Source organism: Thalia democratica, chromosome 3, assembly GCF_965202585.1.
Source record: "Thalia democratica chromosome 3, ktThaDemo2.hap1.1, whole genome shotgun sequence".
NCBI lineage: Eukaryota > Metazoa > Chordata > Thaliacea > Salpida > Salpidae > Thalia > Thalia democratica.
Genome location: NC_139167.1, coordinates 77,737,855 through 77,761,362, shown reverse-complemented (window position 1 = coordinate 77,761,362; position 23,508 = coordinate 77,737,855).

The following is a 23,508-nucleotide window of genomic DNA, read 5'->3' as shown; positions in this document are numbered from 1 at the left end:
GTTTAAGCCACTTACTTGCACTAGAGAGCACTATTTTCAAACTAGCTATGAGCTATAGAGAAAATGGTCATTATCTACTAATGGATGTCGAACTTGTTAATATCTAAAAGCTAAATGAATATTTATAGTCAACATATTAATTTTTTTAAATTAAGTAACTGGAAAAAATTAATGATTTATTAAGTAAACTATAAAAAAAGATTAACACATGATGGTATTTTAAATTTCAGGCTGTTTAATACGATAAATATTTTTTAAGTTGATCTATCACTAAATTATACTAGCTGTGAACGTTAAAATTATCTTTGTTTAAAACAAACAACAACCTAAATTATTTAAATTTATAACCGAAACAATATCTTTTTGTTCGTTTTCATAAAATGTTGTAAGTTTATCTCTTTCTTCCAGTCTTTTGAATTTTGTAGATAGCCATTTCACGTAGTCATTTACAAGCAACTCTCACTAACATCTTGACAAAATAAGCTCAATAAGCATATTTGTATCACTTTGTTTACTTTTTATATAATCAACTTGTATTTATTTAGTTATTATTTTCTTTTTACTTATTAAAAATAATCTTTGTATATTCAATACGTTGCACATCACATAATTAAAGTTCAAGTTGTATTGTTAAGTTAACTAAAACATAAACAAAACATATGAAAACATTTTCATTTTAAATAGTGCAAGTTTTTCTTTTAAAACCCTTAAATACTTTAATAATCTATTTAAAGTTTTCTTGGTTGAAATTTTTTGAAAAAAAAAGTTACAATCAGTTGCATCAAACAAGTCAGTGTTTTTAAAAGCTAAAAATATAAAAAAAGTCAAGATTGAAAAACTTTGCCGTTTAAACGAAATAGTTTACAAGTTAAACAAACTTTTTTAGTTTTAATAAAACAGTTTTTGACTTCTTTTAAATGATTCTTTGCAAATTTCAAAACAGTGATAAAATTATATGATAAAATAGTGAAAAGAAACATTTTATATTCACATGTCAAACCAAAAACCTAATCTAAAAAGAGTTAATAGTACAACACTGTAATGTTTGCACAGTGTTTGTACACATAAATTTGTTTATAATAAAAGCAATTACTTATTGCATTTTTAATTTACTGAATCTAAGAAACACTCCAATCCAAGTACATAACCTTTTGTATAACCTCCAAGATGGTTTTGTTTGAAAATAAATGCAAAGTCTAAAATTTAAAGAAAAACTGATAAAACTACTACCTATCTTTTTTCACATATTTAAGCGTAAGCAGTGAAGATAATAAATGGTTTTCAAATGTTAAACTTTAGAAACTAATAAACATACTGCTTTTTTTTTTTGAAAAAATCTATTTAAAATATAGTTTTTTAGCGGGCTAAATTTACATGCTCGAGGGCCACATTTACGTTCTCGCAGGCCATAGCTTTTTTTTGCTGGCTTCATTCCATTAAAAAAATACATGCTCGAGGACCGCAGATTTACATTTTGGGGCTGCAGTTTGCCGAGCCCTGCTATAGATAGTTTTGTAATAACATGTATAATATACTGAACTAAAGTAACAAATATTCTAAAATGTAGTGTTATATTTGCTTGAATTTAAAAATTGTGTGAAAATAAAATAAATTTCATATACACTGTATTTACTTTTCGAACAAAAAGTTTCATGTATTATGCCTCCTAAATTGACGTACGTAGTACAATAAAGTTTTTATAAGTTTTTAATAGTTTTACATACTATGTTGAAATAATGCAACTATCAGTTTATTTTATATAAACTATCTAAAATATTTTTAGTTTGAATTTAAATACTGTCAATATGAAAGTTAACAAGCTCCATTTTTATGATGCTGAACAACTTTTAACATGTGCACAGTGTATTTAAATTTAAAGTAACGTTTTTTGTTTTATAAATTTGCTAACAATTAAAAAAAAAAACTTTGTAACCTTTAAAAGTAATGCTAAATAGCTTGAACAGTGTTTTTTGTTTACTTTTAATAATGTTGTTTTATTTTTTACTTATCAAGGTTGAAAATGATCAATTAATGAAATAATTGAGATATTAAATATATTTGAAAACTAACATAATTTGAAATTAGGCAAAATTAAAAAACCAGATGACTTAGAACTTTAAAAACTTAAAACTGATTGAGTTTGGGTAGCTAACGGAAGTATTTTGTGTTTTACTTAATCAAATTAAATTTTGATCTTTAGATTATGTTTTAACTCGTTTAGTATGTTTTTAACAGTTTTCAAAATGCATTTTACAGTTACTAAGTACTTGAAATAAACTACTTATCCAACTTTTTGGTCTTTACTACCAATAACTTAAAGTTTTTAATTTAACAGTTAATCTGACTAAAAAATAACATCCTTTTATCTTATTAATAAAATTATTTTTACTAAGAAGTTTTCTATACTTTAAAATCAATTATAAGTATAACATAAGTACCGGCTTAATTAATATTTGTTTTACCTGTTTAATTTTACTATAACAAAAAAACACACAGGAGTACTTTAAATGGTTTACTATCATTTCTAACTCGCTATCATTTCTAACCCGATCACTTCTAACCCGATCACTTCTAACCCGATCATTTCTTACCCGATCACTTCTAACCCGATCACTTCTAATTCGATCACTTCTAACCCGATCATTTCTAACCCGATCATTTCTAACCCGATCACTTCTAACCCGATCATTTCTAACCCGATCACTTCTAACTCGATTACTTCTAACCAGATCACTTCTCACCCGATTATTTCTAACCCGATCTTTTCTAACCCGATCATTTCTAACACGATCACTTCTAACTCGATCACTTCTAACCCGATCATTTCTAACCCGATCATTTCTAACCCGATTTAACCCGATCATTTCTAACCTGGTCATATCTAACCCGACAATTATTAACCTGATCTGTATTAATATATTTGTTTATTATTGTTTAAAAATAAGGATTTGCTTTTAAAACAAATTAATTTCAACAAAGTTGTTTTTTTATGAAATTTAGTTAGTTTTGTTTAAAATAAAACTTAATGTTCAAATAGCTTTTGTTAAAATTTGATTTTTGATATTCATTGCTATTGAAAGTTTGTTATCCTACGCTAGACCCAGGCATCAAAATCTGAGCCATTTAAACTGAATGAAACCTAACAAAGAGACGCAAATTTATATACCTTAAAATCAAAAACTATAGTTTTGTCTAATATTTATAGATTAACAGCAAAAGAATTTAACACTTTAGTATAATACTAATTGACTTATTTATGATTTGAAGGAGAATGTTAACAAATTTGGTTTTGACTCCATAACAAGCAAGTTTAACATCAATTCTTTCATCGATCAGTGAGTTTAAATAAAACTAAACACAGTTGCACAATTTTTGAATTCAGAATTAATTTCCGATTTCTTTTCAACAAAACAAAAAACATTCTTTTAAATTTTCAGCAACACATATTGAGACGATTTAGTGAATTATTTTAATGATTTTAGTGCAGCAATCAGTATAATAGTCTAAGTTGCGCGCTTCTTTATTAAAAGAAGGTTCATGGTTACTTATATAAAATTCTTTTAGAACATACTAGAATGTCAGAATTCAAACAAACTACATAATTTCATGAATAAAATCTATTCTTGTTTAAAAATCAACCGGATATACACATCCTGACTTTTAGAGTTAAGTTCTGTACATTTGTGCAACCGTTTGGTATATTATTGTTTTTTTATCAATTGTTTTTGTCGCTTTGCCAAAGCATAATCGATACAGTTAAAATAAACATAATTGGAATTAAGGTACAGACAATTGTAAAAAAAAAAAATTAAATGCATTGACTAACCACTGAATTTAAAGTCCAAAGAACATTAGGAATACAGGATATTAGAAAAAATATATACCGAAAATACTGAAAAACCTTATATTATTTACAAAGGAAAGGCGCTGCTAATAAAATTAAACTTTGGAGTTACCCAAACTCTACATATTATATCAATCGTTTATAATGGTTTATTCTCGTTAGGTTTAGAAATCAATGGTTTATTTTCTGATAATTAATTATTTAAACAAAGTTAAAAATGGACTATTAATTAACTGTAGTTAATTAGTTTTAAAAAGCATTATTACAATTATAAGTCTTCTGTATTATAAAGATTAAGTATTAAGTTTTGATAGTCGTCAACGTAAGAAATTTAATGAGTTTCGCAGCCGTTAAAGCCTACTCTGTACTTTTTCTTTGAAAAGATTCTATATGGTTAATATACATTTTATAAGTATGAAGACCAGATTGGCAAATTGCATTCAAATTTAAGGCTAATTTATATAATTTACAACTTTTTAAGAATATTAATATCAGTATATATGAAACTCGAAATAATACAGTTAACAAAATTTAGTAATCGTAATTAGTATGGTGGTTTCATTTAAAATTCTCATTATTAAATTCTAAGTTTTTAAAACGAAAGTTTATACTGTTTAAAAAGTCAAAAGTAGAGGTAGACGTTTTTTTAATATTTAGAACCCGTCATTTACTAGAACTTAAATTTTTTTTTTCTTTTAGCCAATGGTAAAATATATTCAAAAACTAAATAAGATATATTACACAATAAACTTAACTATAAAAGTTAAGTATCGAAAACTTATTATTTTGCGTTATTTTTTCTCAAAATATGATGTATATAGAGAAAAACAAATTTATATTAATCATGAAAATTTAATAATTTTCAAAATTTAAAATTGCAAAAACTGTTTTCCACGATTAACAATAGAAACTTCTTTAAAAAATTGAATGATATCTTTTAAAAGTTATTGTATTACAGGTTTCTAAAAACACAAGAACTTAAAATTATTCAGCGAAAATAAAATATGAAATATGAGTATAAGTTACTTGATTAATTTAAATATTTTTAAAATTTATAATAAAATAATAAAATTTGTTTGTATTGTGAAACTCTAATATAGGTTTGTAGAAAATTAGAGGTGCAAAAATCGTTTTAAGAAATTTCGTGGTGCAAAGAAACACCGTGAATAAAGTAAATAGACTTTAAGCTGGCTTTACTGTAATGAATAAAAAGTAAATATGTTGCGTGTAATAATCGTTTGAAAAATAGTTGACTAAAGGAAACAAAAAATTTGATGTAGTTTTTATAAACTTCTGCTCCTAGTTATACTTAGTTTATCTATAATTTATTACTCTATTTCAAAATGTTTTTCAGTACTTATTAAGTTTATACTTACGTTATTTCAATTGTTCATAATAAAATAAGTTTTAATGAAATTTTTGTCTACTAAAGTACTAACTTTAGTCGTAAAAACATTTTGTATATTATATACATATAAGTGAAGGTTTAAAAGAAGATAACCTGGGCTAGATTCGATTAACATCGGACTAGTTATACAAATAAACATGTCTGTTTAATTGTTAGTGACTTTTTTTGCTCTATGACTAAGTAGGAATTCCTAATTAAGTGAAATCAAGACGGTCAATCGACGTAATATACTTTTGCAATTTTTTATACGACATAACTGTTTTAATATCTAGGTTATACCTAAAAATCAGGCTTTTTCACTTAATATAACAAAATTATTTAATTTCTACTAGTGTTTGTTTGAATTGCGTTATGTTAGTAGGCCTATGCAAGTTGTATAACAATTTGTAAAAGTTTCTAAAATGAAACTTTAAAATAACCTACTATAAAGCGCTAATACATTAGTCAGCAATATTATAACATTTATAACAGACTTACAGTGTAGTTTTTAGACCGTAATATAACGGTTTTTGTATCTGAATATTACAATCGTAAAGGTTTACTTTTAAAAATTTGCGTATGTTAAAATTATTATAGTCACGTGAATTATTATAAGATCCAACTTAAATATAATTATAACTGCTTACTTTAAAATCCTACACAGAATAGTTCTAGATATCGTAAAGTTAACGAATTAGTTAATTTTATATGATTAACGATAAACGTCTCTTAAAGTAGATTGAAAGAACAAAAATACATAAAAAAATTAATAAGTTTGAAATTATGTGTAGAATGAAATATCAAAAAATAAGGTTATAAAAATAAATTAAACTTATGTTTAATTAAAACTTAAGTTAAAGTTTATACTAACAATGTTTTTTACGTAACATACTAAAATCATAATGTTTTAAAGAAACTAAAAAAAAATCTTTAATAATTTTATTACGACTAGTTAGCTTTTGAAGAAATCTAGATTAAAATTAATAAATAAAAGAAACAAGTAGAATGGGTTAGAAGTGATCGGGTTAGAAGTGATCGGGTTAGAAGTGATCGGGTTAGAAATGATCAGGTTAGAAATGATCAGGTTAGAAATGATCGGGTTAGAAATGATTGGGTTAAATCGGGTTAGAAATAATCGGGTTAGAAATGATCTTATTTGAAATGATCGGGTTAGAAGTGATCGGGTTAGATATGATCGGGTTAGATATGATAGGGTAAGAAGTGATCGGGTTAGAAATGATCGGGTTAGAAGTGATCGGGTTAGAAACGATCGGGTTAGAAATGATCGGGTTAGAAGTGATCGGGTTAGAAATAATCGGGTTAGAAATGATCGGGTTAGAAATGATCGGGTTAGAAGTGATCGAGTTAGAAGTGATCGGGTTAGAAGTGACCGGGTTAGAAATGATCGGGTTGGAAGTATTCGGGTTAGAAGTGATCGGGTTAGAAATGATCGGGTTAGAAATGATAGCGGGTTAGAAATGATCGGCTCCCACTTTAAATAATATATGTGTACGTATAAATTGAAAAATTTAACTAAGATTTAATTTATCTAAACGAGAATAGTAAATACATTTGAAGCTGTTTAATTCAAACTTATTATTTCAACTAATTGTAAAAATTCTGTTCATTAGTAATGATTTGCAAAAAATTTTTTAATAAATTTAAATAAAAAGAGCGTACAAAACCATTGATTTACTTCATTCAAACTTTCGTGTTTAACTTTGTGTAGCTTTATAACTTTCAAAAGATCAAAATTAAATTGATTAACAAGTTTATTATCTTAGTTATTTAAAAATTTAGCATTGATAAAGAAATCATAGTTTTTAAGTTGATTTTTTTAACTAGTATTTAAAATCTAATAGTAAAATAGAGTTGTAGTTGTTTTAATTTTTCATTGATATCATTGTTTTTATAATGAAAAGAAAAACTAGATATAGTAATAAAGAGTTGTTTTCCTTTTAATGCCAAAAAAACAGAATTAAAAAACATCGAATTCAATACTTTTTACAGCATAAACAGTAAAAATTATAAAAAAACAGCTTAAATTACCATTAATATTTGTAGCTTGAATCTAATTCCGGTAATGATTACTTTAATTCTGTAACAGTTTTTAATATTTGTATTTTTTCGTTCGATTAACAAGCAACAATTGGTAGGATGTACTTCTTATTCAGCAATTGCGACACATGTTACTTTGTAAAGGAACGCGGAAAATCTATACGTTTAAAAACTTTTTTAGTCAGATACTTTTAAACTAACTTAGTAAGATATAACTACTACAATTACAACAAATCACTTGTAAAAAATTAAAAAAAAACACTTTTTTCTAAAATAAATATATTTTTTTTTTCTAGTTGTGCATCTGTTTCGATTCTCCACCCCACGAGACGTCCCTGGTATCCAGCATAGTAAAATACGAAACGGCTAATAAAACATTTTTTATAATAATGTTTGTAGCTCAAGTCTGTTTTTTGTTAAAGATGTAAATCGTTTAAATGCAAGAATTTTTTATTGTTACTAATAGCTTTAATCGCGGTCAAACTTAATTTGTATTTCAACACATAGTTAACTTTAAAGATAAAGTTGTTTCTATTAAAACCGTGCTAGATATATTTAAAGTTTTTGTTCGTTGATAAAAGAAATTAGAAAGAAAGTTATTAAAAGAAAAGTTTATATCGGTCAGTTGCTTTTTTTTTAAGGTTTCTTTTTAACAGCTTATAGTTTCAGCGCAATTTTAGGTTAAACTTTTAATTAGCAATAAACTTTAAAATTTTTAGTGTTTTTATCTAATAAGTTAACCAACTGTTTGAATATATATTTAAAGAAGTTTAAGTATTTGCTTCGAAGTTAATAGATAGTTTGTGTTTAAATAGTTTTCAAATTCTTTTGCGTGTAATATTCCGTTAAAAATTATAAGAAAAAACACAAACTACTAAGATAAAACATTGGAATATTTGAACTTTAAATTACTAAATACACTTTTCCCAATAATTGTAAAAAACATACGTGTAAACATTGTGAATAACTAAATTCAGATTTACGTATCAACTTTTCCGTGATTAAAAACAAATAAGTCAATTAAAAATTTTATAGTAACATCTGGTTATTGTGTTTTTTGAAATGTAAAACTATAATCATTAAGTAAGAATTTATATTAATGTCATAAATGCTTCCGTTTCAACAAACATAACCACACACATACGTTTATTGTATAAGTAGTTGATTTTACAATACTTTAATAACAGTGATAAGTAATTTTTATGCTAGTATCTGAAGCTTTTGTTTTTCAAATGTCATGTAGCTATAGAAATTGAGAATAACTTAAGTTGCCTTTTCGAATTTATTACTCATATATTGTGTAGCTTTTTTATGTCTAAGCAAACTTTATTTATTTTTAGCCTTTTATATTTTGATACAAAAACGTATATTAGTACAAAATACGTAATTAAAACACAAAACAAAATATCGACTTAAATGTTATATTTTAATATTGTCCATAAAAAGTATTACTAGTTTGATGTTTAGAAGTTATTGTGTATCTAAGCATTTTTATATATTGCCGAAAAAGTTAAAAACTAAATAAAAAAAGGAAATCAAAACATTTAAAAAAATACTTTGTATAGTAAAGCTTAAAAATTTACACTTTCGTATTTAGTTTTAACATTATTTAGTAGATTGTTACGTTTTCTTTTTACTTTGTGTAGATATAGTTGTTACATTAAAAAATTGACCTACATTTACATAATTACCCTACATATTACATTTCAAATAGCTAAACTAGAAACAGCCTAATTTCTGACAAGAATTAGTAATTCAAAAGTTTCATTAGGATTTCTCCGTAAAATTGCTATACAAATTGCTATTTTAAGGCTAATAAAAGAAAAACAGTACAATAAACAATCTTTACAACCTTAATGTATTACATTTAATTTTACTTATCAAATGTCATATTTAAAAATGCTAAGAGTACACAAAAGAGTTTTATTGATTTTTTTCAATAAACATTTATTTAGATTTATTGTTTCATCTTAACTTTTAAAGTAAATTTTTTCGAGTTAGGTTTTTTTTTGCTGTTAAAAAGCTCTTACAATCGACATAATAATTCATTTAAAAAGAAGCTTTTATTTCAATTAATGACTTTATTTTTCAAAAATGCAAACGTTTACTTTAAAGTATAAGTGTTTTTTTAATTAGTTCAACTGTTTTTAAATTTAGTTGACTATCTTAATTTTAAACGCTTATCATTTTTTATTTGTTCAAAACCCGTATTTTGAAAAAAAAAAAGCAAAAAGTGAACTGTTGTAAGAAAACTACAATAAATATTGCGTATAGTGAAATCGTTTTCGTTTCCAAGAAAAAATATAACAAAATAGATTTCCTTGTAGATATTTTTTCAATGCTCAGTAAGCTGTGTTTTATAGTTTTAAGCAGACATAAAGTGTTTTTTTTTATTTAATATTTATTTTAACTAAATAGCTTTAGTATTTGTATACAGCTAACAGCAGTTGTTGGTTTTTTAATAATTGTGATTGTTTTTAATAAAACTTTTTTATGTTGTTCAAGCAACTTTATGTTTACAATATAATTTTAGTCACAAATCAGTCAATAATGTTTCGACCTTCGATTACTTTAGTAAACTTACCGCGATAACTTTTCAACTCCCGTTTTTACTTTTAAATAACCTAATCGTGTTCAAATCTATAGTGAGCTGCCAATTCAGCTGAGTAATATGTTTTTGAAGGAAACAACTTTTTAAAAGTTTTTTAAACTTTAAGTATTTTATAATACTTTAATCTGAAGTTTAAAGAATGCTTTTGATAAAAAATAAATTTATGTTTAGTTTAATACTAAATTTATATCAAAACTTCAAATCAGACATTTTTAGATAGAAACAATCATATTTAAAGTTGTTATAAAAAAGCTTCAAGTTTTTATAGTTTGCAGTTCGTTTTTTAATGTTAGTCATTCACCTGAATAACTGATTACTTATACTACAGTTGATTCAAGGAACATATTATAATTTTATAGTTTAATGAATAACAGAGCTGTAAACATTTTTTGGTAGAAACATAATTTTTTTCCTTAAAAAAAAAGTTTTCTGTTAGTATTAAACTATATCAATTTTAGATCTTTCAAATTGTAAAAGTTTTGTAAAACAAAACATATACAAAGTAAGCTTTTTGTAAACATTCGTGAAAAAAATTTTTCAACCGTAAAACATTTATTTTTGAAAAAAAAGAAAACATTTTTCATGCTAATCAATATCTGTAGTTTTTAGATCTAATGTTTCGTTGAAACTTGTGTATATTTCAACACAAATTCGGCATAAAAACACTAATTTCGATCGATATTAAGAACGACCTACTTTCTTCAAACTTTTTTCATTTTCGAGGTTGGCCTAATTATTTTATTGGGATTATATTTCCGAACGTAAAGCTTGCTTATCGGTGGGAAAAAGTTTATTCGGCACTTTTTACAATAACCATGTGTTTAAGTGTAGCAAAATTGTCGCGGTAAAAATTAAACTTATTTTGATATTGCTGACGAAAAAAATTTAAATTTTGTTAGAAAACCAAGAACATCTATTTAGTTGCATTAAGATTATATTTTATACTTTGTTATCGATGTTAGATAAAGAATATTATTCAAAGTTGTTATTGAGAAGTGGATTAAAAAATAAATACTTTAGTTTAACTCTATCTATGTTTTATCAAGAGCTTAAAATGTAAAATAACAAAGAATTTTAGGAAAATTAGTATTACAATTGATTGTAGTTTTAAAAAAGCTAATCATTTAAAATAATTTATTATAAGTTTAAAATTTAAATTTAATAAAAAAAATTGAAAAATTTAAAAGAGTAGAAGTTTATGTAGTTTAAAACTAATATAAACTTTTTTTCTCTTATTTCAGGGGACTCGTAAAAATTGTACACTTTAATTAGGCTAAATATGCACTGAAAGTAAAACTTTTCCATGTAATTACAAAAGTTTGAAGGTTTTGTTCTCTATTAGTCTTAGACTTTTTACTTAACTTTTCCTAATTAATGTGAGTTTTTGCACAAACTAGTCAGCGTTTTTTTTTAGTTTAATTGAAATAGAACACTATATTAATGATTATTATTTTAATTTTTTTATACTGATTTGAGTGTGTTTAATACTGTAAATTTTAAAATAAATAACAAAGTATAATTTTTTTTGTTAATTTCTTAGCAGCATTTAAAACTTTGAGTATGTTTTAAAAATTTAAAGTAAGTAAATGTTTTTAGATTTAAATAAATTTGTTCTATTGTTTATTTAACGAAAAATCGCTCAAAAAGATTTGTGAAAGGACCTACTGTGTAATAGAACTCTAAAATTCATCAACTAAATTCATCAAAAACTATAAGGTTAGTTAGATTGAATTTGGCTAGTTTTATAGTTTTCTGTCTAAATTAAACTTCTGTGTTGTTGTTTAAAAGAGTTTTGAAAATAAAATTAAGTTAGAAACTGAAGTATTTAAAATTTGTTACAAAAGCGTACTTTAGTTTAAAGCAAACTTATGAATATTTTCTGATCGTTCGTGAAATTGTTCTACTTAGTGTTTTTGCTTAAAATTTAATTAAATAAAAAGAGCAACTAAGCGATTAAACAATTAACTTACTTTTAGTTATGCCCGTATTTTTGTCATGCTTTATTATAAAATACAATTCAAAACTGAATAAATTAAGACTTCCAAAATTGATAAATTGTTTAAAAATATTGTGTCTAATACCAACTGTAAAAATTAAGCTGTATTTAGTGGTTTAAAAATCTTGCAATGAACAAATAGACTCTGTTTATATTTTTTTATTATTGTAAAATTTTTAAAAGCACAATATTAGTAAAACGTTATCTCAACTATAAAAAAAAACATATAAACTTACATATCTTATAACTCTTAATTAAACAATCTTGTTATATCATAAGTAAGTAGGCTACATAGTTTAGTCTTTTATAAGTGTTGTAAAATCTCAAGTTCAATAAGTAGAAGTAGCATTTTTCACAAACTCTTTTTAATTAATTTTGTGATGATTTTTCTCTTTAGTATGAACTTCTTGGACACTGTTCAAAGTTTGCACTCAAGAGCAAGTCCACGTTTAAATTTTAATGTTTCTGACATTTTAGTTTAAGAAAAATATGCTTTGCAAATATTTTATTCCGAATTTTTAAAACTATAAAATAGTATTCTCTTACTGTAATTTCGTTAAGTTAATTCTAAGTTTGTATTTAAAATTGAAGCTAATATTAAGTAAAAAACAAAACTGTTGCCTGTTTTATCAAAAGTAAAATTGTGCTAAATGATAAACGTGAATAATTTGAACAGGTCTGTGCAAACCTCATCGAAGAACAATCTCTTCCAAAGCCTGAACAGGTTTCGACAGCTCTATTTTATTCAAGGTATGCTACTTTATATACATTTGGTTTTAGATTAAAAGTATAAAGTTGTCTAAATTTGTGTTATTAAAGTCTGTTACTAAGTTAAGTTTAGGTTTATGTTCTACATGATTAGAAAAAAAAAACATTTAAAAACTAGATTCTAAAACTTTTTTAAAGACCGTAACCTTTATGCATGTAAAAAATAATATATTCTAGAAATTAGTTATCAGTATAATTTTTTCGTATACTTATGTACACATAGTCTTCAAAAAATAAATTAACAACATTTAAAGTTAAAATGAAATAAGTTATTATTACAAGTTTAGTTTATTAATAATTTATCTTTTATTTGGGACAAGTAACTAAGCTATTTTATCAATTTACTAAGACTGCAAGCTGCAAACTTCAAGCCTATAGAATAAACCAAATAAAACATTTCATTTTTTGTTTTAAGCAGTGAGGTGACACAAACTTTTTAAATCGTTTTGATGTTTTTTAGTTTACCTACAATTTTAATAATTTGGATTTTTTAAACTGAAAAAAACTTATAAATTTTGACTTTTAAAGCAACTTAATTTTTTTTTTGTTTGTTTTCTATTTAGATAACCACTAAGCCATTTTTAAATATATATATATGTAAAGTTTTTGCAGTAGATAAACTTTAGTAATCTATGTACATCAAAGAAGCAAAAAAAATTGTACCACTTTAACTCACTTAACTTCCAAAATACTTGAAACAGAAAAATTTAAACGCATAAAAACTTTAAATCTAGCAACAATTTATGAAACTTTATTTGACTATTTAGTCGCAATAAAAATAAACTGCCGCCTAACACCTCTTTCCACCTAACCATGCTAAAACTAACAGTACCTTTACAGTAAAGACTCAAAATTTCACGATTGTTTCATTGGTTTGTTATTTATATTATGAATCGGCAAACTGCAGCCTTAAAACTACATGCGCCTCCAGAAATTTCAGAAACTCTTACTGGATGTTCTGGCGTTTATAAAAACAGTTAAATAATGTTATTTAAAAGGTGTGACGTTATTTAAAACTAATACCAAGACTGCGGAGCACGGTCCAAAATACTTGTATTTTTTAAATTCGTGACTACCTAATGCCTGCGGACCCCTTGTTTAGATCAACGGATGTATTATAAGTTTGTAAAAAAGTTTGATGCAACGTTAAGGTGATTTTTTACTTTCTAGCACAGTTTACTTACGCTAGGGTGCGTCTGTTGCCCCTGAAAAATAAAAAATAAAGAACTTAGCCTAGCTTAACTTTTTGACGTTAAGATTTCATACAAATAAACAGTTTCTAGCTTTAAGCTTGTTGGAGCAAATTATTTTTGAAATTTTTGCTTTATATCGGCATATAAGGGAAAAAAGACTATTTCAATGAAAAATTATTTTCTCCTACCTTTTTTGAGACAATTAACTGAAAAGGTAAAAAATGTTACTCGCTATGTTTAGAAAATTCTGTACAAACAAAGTTAAAAAAAAACGAAAAAAAATCTTTTTTTATTAAACTTTCAATAATTGTTTTATTTTTATTTTTACTAAAACTTTATTTATACAGAATTTTCTAAATATGGCGAGGAGCATTTTCAACCGTTTCAGGTAATTATCTCAAAAGACGTAGGACAAAACAAATTCTTAGTGAAATAGTTTTTTTTTTCCCCATTTTAAATACACTAATATAAAACAAAGTTTTCAAAAGTAATTTGCTTCAATCGGCTTTAATATAGGAGGCTAATTTTATTTTTTATGTCTTTTCGTTTAATTTTTTAACGTCAAAAAACTAAACTGAGCAACATTATAAGGTCGGGCAAAAGGCGCACCTTAACATACACCATATAAAAGTTTCCTAAATTCTGCAACAGCGCCATCTTACTGTCAGGCGGCGAAAGCTGGTCAGGGTCCAAAAATGAAATGTGTTACTTGCAAACATTATATTCACTTAAATATTATATCCGCAGTTAATTGAGCTTTTTACTGACATTAATCTTTATTAAGCCATAAATTTATAGATATTTAGTTTTCTTAAACCTTAAGAAACTATTAAATTGCTTTTTTGAGAATTGATAAGCATTTTAAGTTGCGCAGCTTTTTACTGAAGTATGCGAATTTTAAGAACTGAGACGAGTTTTGAGTTCTTGTGTTGTTATTTTAGTTCATTGTTTTTTTAAACATTCACTCATGAATTACATTATGGTCTATAAAAAAAAGGAAAACTTTATTTGGTACTTTTTAAACCTTAAGTCTTGGAATAAGTATTAAACTGTAAGACTTTAAACCAAAAAACAAACAATTTTCTTACCTTAAATAAGCCCTATTGTCACAAAAAAAAAAGACTCAAAATAGTTTATGGTGAAAAAAAAGCACACTCAATGAATTACGTTTTTACTTTAAAACGATAAAAAACAAGGAATATAGTAAAAAACTCGTCTAGATTCCGCAGCTGGCAGCCTCCATCTTCTTTTCCACCTCTCTGCTCTTCTTGCGGTAGAAAACAGCCGCTAAGCATGCTAAGACCACCGCCACCAAAGCGCACATTCCTACCAGCGCAAAAGTGCCTAATTGAGAAGCGCCTTTTTGGCTCTTGGTTAGCGGCATGACCAAACCGGCAGGGCTTCTTTTTGCCGGGTCCAAGCAAATGTACGATATGAGGTTTTCATAGTCGCAGTCGTAGCTCTTTTCTCCGATAGTAAACAGGTACTCTTCCTCTTGGGTGTCAGGCCTAAATGCTCCGAAAGGACACTGCCACTTCTGCTCAGGGTTCCTGTAATACAACTTCGAGTGCTCAGCCTCGACCCAAGGCATGCCGTTGCTGAAGGACTTTTTAAAGCTGCCGTCCGCTTGCTTTACAACGTTCAAACCAATGTTGTAATAAACTGTTGGATCATCGCTTGAGTAGGGGCAGTTTTCCAGCTCAGGTTGCGAGTCGCAATTGTCGTATTGGTAGTTTTCCGGGTCGTTTGGGTCTAAGCGGCAGTTGTTGCCATTAAACATGTCGATAGCAGCCTGCATATCTTGCTTGTTAGTAAAAGAAGCAAGCTCTTGCCCGTTGGCCCTACACATCGCTTCCGCCTCACATCTAGTAAGCATTGCACGGTGGGCAGTAAACTTTCCAGTTTTTGTACTGAATGTGTTGACACATTTTTTTTGAGGCATTCTGTTAATATTTTCTGTAAAATTTATTTGTTAGAAGCGATTTTATAAGACAAGATTTCTTAAGAGTTGGTTTTTATACAAAGACAGTGCTCGAATAGAAGTTAATCAATAATTGACTAGAAAAAATAGTTTAGTGAACAAAAAATAGGTACCAGTTGTATTACATAATTAAATGATTTTTTTATTTTCTTCAAATCTTGTTTTGTTTCTTTCTTTTTTCAAGTATTTTAAATGTTATGTTAGTTTAACAGCAATAAGTAATTGCTAATTTCAGCGCATACATTACTAGAAAAAATTATACAAAAATAACTGAAAAATTTTACATCAATTATTTCAAGTATGGTACAATTTGTATTAAAAAAAGATATTTTTAAGAAAACTAGAGTTCTTTAAATTTTTTCTTATTAATATTTATTTTATAAGAACAAGCCAAAATAATCTTCACAGAATTGCTTGCAAAATTCATGAAAATATTTTTCAAAATGTATAAAAAAATAAATATATATATTCTGTCTTATATGTACTTTATCCTGAAATAAAGTTTATTAACCTCAGTGTTCTCTTAATAACAACAACTCTGCTAGATTAAGGGTGGGTAACGTCTAGCCATTGTTCCAACCAATAAAAATAGTTTTTCAACGTATTTGTTATCATTTTTAATAAATTAAGGATTTTAAACACAGGTGGCAGTTGAGAGAGCAAGGGTAAACAAAGAAATCAAAAAAGCTGAATATCAGACAATTTCGTCATTGGTATGTTTTTAAATTAAATATATATGTTATAAATGTAGAATTCTATTACTGATTTAAACACTTAGTTAGAAACTTAGTTAGCTGATTTTACGTAGTAATTTGCCGCTTATGTATGCTTTTCTTTTATACAAAATTTTTAGTCTATAATGATGTGTTCAAAAAAAGTTATTTTCAGCTAAAAATAAGAAAAAAACACTATAAAGTAGTAATAAAAGTAGAACGTTTTAAAATGAACAATGACTTACCAAATTTTTAATAAATTAAAACAGGACAGCCTAAAAAATTATGAACCTACAAACATATGTTATAATACAATATGAAGTAGAGTGCTCAATATTTAAAAAAACAAAAAAATGTTTCAAAAATAAGAGCTTAACTATTAATTAATTTTTTTAACAATTGTCAACTTAAGCTTACGTCGTTTCACCTATAAGGTTCATCAGAGCTTTTTTAAGTGATATAAAATGTCATGAAGCACACAAATATATATAATGAGATAAGGTAATGAGAAAATAATTAATCATTAAACAATAAGTGATTAAGTGCTTAAGCAAATACAAGGACATTAACTTACAAAGTGTATATTAAACCCAATATTTGAAACAAACTTATTACTACTTATGTACTTTACAAAAATAAAAAAACAGTTAAAATAAAAACTCCAAGCCCTATGATTAAGGCATAACAGAAAAAATTTTTGAAACTTCATACAACATGTTTATAAACAAAAATAATGAACTTAACTTAACTTTTGCATGACCACGATTGAAACATAAATGAAAAAAATACAAAAAAGCAATTTTAATGAAAGTGATATTTTTATTTCAATTTAGCTTAAAGGTCGGCGAAAATGCTGCCCACGGCCATATCTAAAATTTTGTTTTATCTAATTTAATAAAACTTTTTTTTTAAAAAGACTTTAAAAAGTTGTAAAAAGAAAATCCTGTTGTAAGTAAATCAAAACCAGAAGTTCCTTTAGAAGCAATTATGAACTGTGTTCAAAATGCGTACTTGAGCGGCAAAATACTGTAAATGATGTTTGTTTTTAAATTTAGCCAGAAAAAGCGCTTATAAAATTTTTATGCACTTCAACTAAATATTTTCAGCTGATATCTTTTTAATCTAAAAAATGAAGAAGGTCACAATGTTAATTAAAACAATCAATTCTAAAATTAAAATTAAGTTAAATTTCACTTTTATATATGAACTCTTTGACAGAAAAAAGTCTTTTCATGCAACATAATTAAATTTGTATATTGTTAAATTGCATTAAATGTCTATAAGCTGAGTTTATTTTTTTAGACTATAGACAATGTTTACTTTAAATTAAACTTAAAGATAAATTCAAAGTACTATACTATAAAAAAGTCACGCTTTAAATATTTTCATAGAAATAAGTTAGGTTAAATAGTTTTTTGGGCTGTATTATGTTGCGGACTTTTTTTTTGTGTGTAATTAAATACATAAAAAATATGTATGCTTGAAAAAAAACATCTATACGTATTGAAAGTTAAGACTATGATTATTTTCTTTATTCACGTGTATTGGTGTTATAAAATAATAAGATGCGAAAGTTTTTATTAAAACTTTCATTTTTTTAGAAATTAAAATTTTTTAATTTTGTTTGTCTTTGAAAAAAATATAAAAAAATTACAAAACATTCACTGACCTATAAACTTAAACTTTAAATTGATCAATAAACTTATGTTTATCGCAATTAGAAATCTTAAGTTACAACTAGTCTAATTTATTCAGTTTTTGCTTTTTCTAAGTAAAAGATTTATTGGTTTTTCAAAAATTTTAAGAAGATAAGTAATTTTTTTTCTAAAATAAAATAAAACGCATAAAAATTGCCATGAGTTTAGCGCAAAAACAAAATTTTTAAGACATAGTATAAAGTAAAATAAATAAGTAATGTAAGAGTTAGTACAGATCAGAGTTAAAAAACTATTTTTTTTTCGGAAGACCTTTTTAAAGAATTTTAAATAGCTAGGCCCGTTCCAACAAGAGATCTCAAAAAACTACCATTAAAAAGCCTATGACCTTTATCAATTTTTCTTTTCATTATCAACTCCAGAGTATTAAGTGTCAGTTTCAAATTATGGTCTTGTGGCTCCCGCTTTTACGGCTTGTGGCCTCCTACATTTCCTATTTATTTTGGCCATTAACAAGAAGTTGGGATGTTATTTGTCATCGATAATAAACCATGAACTTCACTGCATGACCAACAACAACAGCATCTAAGAAGACCTACAACAAGACAAAATGTTATCAAAAAACTTTCCATGAGACAAAATACGGACAAAACCGGTCGTAGGTTGTCTCGTATGCTGTTTTTGTTGGTCGTGCGGTGAAGTATATTGTTTACTATTTTCCATATTATCTAGTTTAAATTTCAAAACTACCATATAAAGAGCCTAAGATTTTTTTTGTTCTTTATCATTAACTTCAGAATATTGGATATTATGATCTCATTACTTCTCTGTGACCCCTTTGCTCCTCATGGCCCTTTAACTTTTTGCAATGACCCCATAGGGTCTATTTACTTAGTCTATTTTTGGAAACCCTGGTATAGATATTTGTTTTCAATAAAACTTACAAATAGTACTTAAACTAAGGCTAACACAGCATCCTAAGAAAAAACAAAAATTAATTAAGTGTTACTAATTAAAACTTTTTCTTAAATATTTCAACTTTAATAATACTTTAAAAATAGTTGAGACCTAAGATTCTTTTAATAAAATAATTTTTAAACCCGTTTTTTTATTTGACTTACTAAGACTTAAACAAACAGGTTTTAGGAATAAGGCTTTGGAACAATAGTGAGTTTAGGTTAAATAAGTGCATTTAAGGGCATAGGGGTGGTCCAACATATTTTTTTGCTAAAAATAACATTTCATCTTAAATAAAAGCTTAAAGTACAGACAACAAGCCAGTTTTTAAAGAATTAAAAAATCTTATACAACTTTTAATATAATTTAACTTTTATAAAAAATTCCAATACAAAACTATGGACTGCAAATTTTTCGGGGTCAATTTTCTAAGAAATTAAAAAAATCACTAAAAATCTATCTTCTCCTTTATTTTTTGAGCATAAGACATCAAATTTTCAGAAAATGTTTCTTAATAACTTAAAAGACTTTGAATGTTGAATTTTTGAAAATTTTAGATTAAAAAAACAAAAAAAATAGGTGGTTTTATTTTATTAAAAAGTTCATTTATCTAAATTAAAGAAGATTCTGCATTGAATCTTTTTAAAAATTAATAATATACTTTCTGTGAAAATTTAAAGACGATTGCTTAAAAATGAAGGAGGTGATAGATTTTTAATGAACTGGTCTTTTTCGCGTTTTTAGTTTGCACCTTCTATTAGGAACCTGTTGAGGTCACCGACTTTGATTGCTCATATCTTAAAAATTAATTTGAAATTTTTCAAGCGGTTAAAAACGTCTGATAGCTCAGATAAAACTCTATAAAACAAGATTAATTTATAAATTAAGGTGGACCCCCTATGCCCTTATAAAAACTTTCGATTACGGGTGCACGACTATTCAAATTCCGACAATTCAAATTTTTGAAAAAAAATTAAAGCGGCCACAAATTAAAACGTAATGTATACTAGTCAAAAATTAAAAATAAATATGTAGGTCATATTAATATCTACTAGACATGTTTTCTTTTCGAAAAAAAAAAATTTTTTGAGATATGGCTTAAATAAAGTAAAAAACATAGTTATCTTTAAAAAAATATTTAAGAATTAGCAAAAAATAAAAAAGTGGCTTGTAGATATTAACAAGATCTACATATGTATTTTTTATTTTATTCAAATTCAAATCCTAGGTAGGGTTTAATATGTAATTTTAATGTTGAATATAGGTTATATACTAGAAATATAAATTCAAATAAAACTTGTCTAAAAATAATCTAAAACCTAGTAAAAACAAACTTTATTAAAAAGAAAATCTAGTTTTAATTTTTGAGTCAAAAACTGAAATTTTGTGTTTTTTATAAATCATAAAAGCAGTAAAAGGAATTAAACAAATTAATTTCTAAAACATATAAAAAATAGGGAAAAAAACTTGCTTTTAAATAATTAAAAACCACAGTAGATAAAAAAAAGAAATTAAACTAGTCTTAATTTTGAATAAACTGCTGACAAGTTTGAATGAACCTAAGGTTTTTAAACAACCTGAAAAGATTTAAACTTAGCCAGGGTTAACCTTACTTTTTAAAAATATTAAACTATTTTTACAATTTTTTGTGTGTGGCAACCACAGCAGTAAAAAAAAATAAAAGTATAAACTAGCATTGGTTGAACTTATTTACATTCACTCCTATTGTAAATGTACACACTAATATTAATAAAAATATTTGTTAAACAGTGATTCAATTAGCCATAATCTTAAAAATTTCAAGATTTTTGATATATATTAAAATTTTATATAGAAAATTGAAAGTTTGCAAATTTATAAAAATACTTTTATACAATTGCCAGCCTTTTAAAATTTTAAACATTATAATTGTGACAAAAGGGAAGAAAACTTGTAAGAACAACTTAAATAAACAGATCAGCTTATTTTTGAATTAAAATATATATAAATTTTAAAATAACAGACTAATTAAATATTATAAAAAACACAAACACAATAAGGAATATTTCAAAGCTACTTTCAATAAGACAACACAAAAATCTTTAAATTTAAACTAAAATAAAAATAAAACATTTAGTACTTCATTAATGTTTTAAAACTAAAATCCAAACTAGCTGCTAGTAAACAGTACACGTAGCTTTAACTAAAATGGACGTTGACCAAAAACAAAATGGTCTTAGAGAAAATGGTGTTTATGTAAAACTGCAATGCTAGGGATAATATAACGTATGCAAACTCAAAATATAACACGCATGTTTTAGGCCAGGGGTCTGTCGGTAGGCATTTTAGCTCGCTGGCCGACTTCTGTTACAGACTAAAAAATATATGTTCCTATGAATTTTAAGACGTTCTTAGAATTGAATGACAATATTTAACTTAACTACTTAAAACACATAAATACTAAAAGATTTTATAACTTAAACTTAATAGTTATATAAATAGTAAAAAAATAAATTTGTAGTTTTAATTTTTATCTCTAAAAACTAAACATATCCTACAGCTTAAAAAACACTTTATTGCTAGTATTTTGTTTGTTGTTTATTAACAAATTAAAATCAACAGTATTTATTTTATTGCTTTTAGAACAGAAAAAGTGATTTAAGAATTTCATACAGGAGTCAAAGTTTGAAGCAGAACGGGATGAATGTTTTTAAGTAAGTAATATTTTCATTATTCGATAACTACTTTATTAGTAATATAATTTCCTATCATTGTCTAAAAAAATTAGAAAACTTCTTTTTATACTTCAATATCTCTATTAGCTTCAATTTAAGCTAACTACAACTATTACTATTCAATGGAATATGTAGATTAAATTTTTAATATGTTATTTATTTACTTTTTTATGTTTTTTAAACGTTTAGAACTTAATTTTAGTTTTAACATGCACCTTGTTTAAATTAGATTTCAATTTTTCAAACAAGTTTATACGAAATAGTAAATTTTTCTAATACAGATTCATTCTCTTTACTGCCATAATTTATCAAAACATCTACTGTGCGTCTATAAAACAAGGTTATTTATTGATTTTACTGCTTAAATAGTTTTACTGGAATAAATTAAACTTTTTGTGCTGAATAAATAGTTTTGGTACTATTTTTGCAAAAATTAAAATAGTAATAAAGGTTAATATTTTTTTTTAAAGCTTCAATATAGTCCGAAATCCATATTTTCAATTTTAGCACCATAGTACAATTATAAATTAACGAAAAAAAGTCATAAACTATTTTTTCTCATACACAAAGAATGTAATTCTAATATTATATGGTTAATTAATTATGTTTAATTTTTATTAACCAGTTTGTTTTAAACTTGCATTTTAATTTTAAATGAAGGCGTATGTTTTTATAGTTTAACCTTTTTAAAAAAAGTTTAAAGTTAAACTGCAAATACAACTTAATTTTTATCGCACATTTTTAATGTGTCACATTAAACGAGTTATTATGTTTTTCACAAACAAGTTTTAAGTATTCTACTTAAAAATTTTGTAAAAATTACGAGTTTGAAAAGTTAGATATTTTTTTTTAACTTATAACTTAATCAACATTCTGTTCATAAGTTTTTTCGGATGTATTTTTATAAATTCTCTTAACTTGTACGTCAGTTAAGCTAATACTAACCTACTTGATATGATTAACTTTTTTACTTTTAATTAAATTTTTTAAACTTCAGTTTAGTGTCTACTTTCATTAAATAAAAAGACAAATTAACCAAAGTTAAACTTTTGACACGTACTTTTTATTTTACATTAGCTTATAAGTCAAGACAAAAGTTACAAAAACTCTAGTTGAAAATTTAAAAACTTTAGTTGTAATACGTTTTAAAAACTCAGTTTGATCCTCTTCCACCAAAGTATTCTTAGCAAGTAGTACATTAAAATAAAATAATATTTTCAACAGAAGGTTGTAGTAAAATTGAAAACCAGTTTGAGTTTATCCGCTCTAACACGTCATGCGAGATAAGGAATCTTGAAACGACCGTTTTAGATGAAGATGAAATAGAAGAAATCAAGTTTTATATAAAACAATGCGTTGCTTATTCCCGCAAAGCACAGTTGTATCGCGTCAAAAAAGTCAACGGAAACAATTGTTACCTGTACGTTGGCAGCTAGTTTTATTATTGACATAAAAGCGAAAAGCTTAAGTCATTTTTGAGTATAAAAACATGTTTAAATATAGATTAAAAGATTGATTTAAACTTATATTCCTTAGTCTTTGTATGCCTAAACTTTAACCAGCTTACCAACACACACAGGAAAAATATTTTTGTCGTTTAGTAAAGAAAATATTCAAAAAAAAACTAGTTA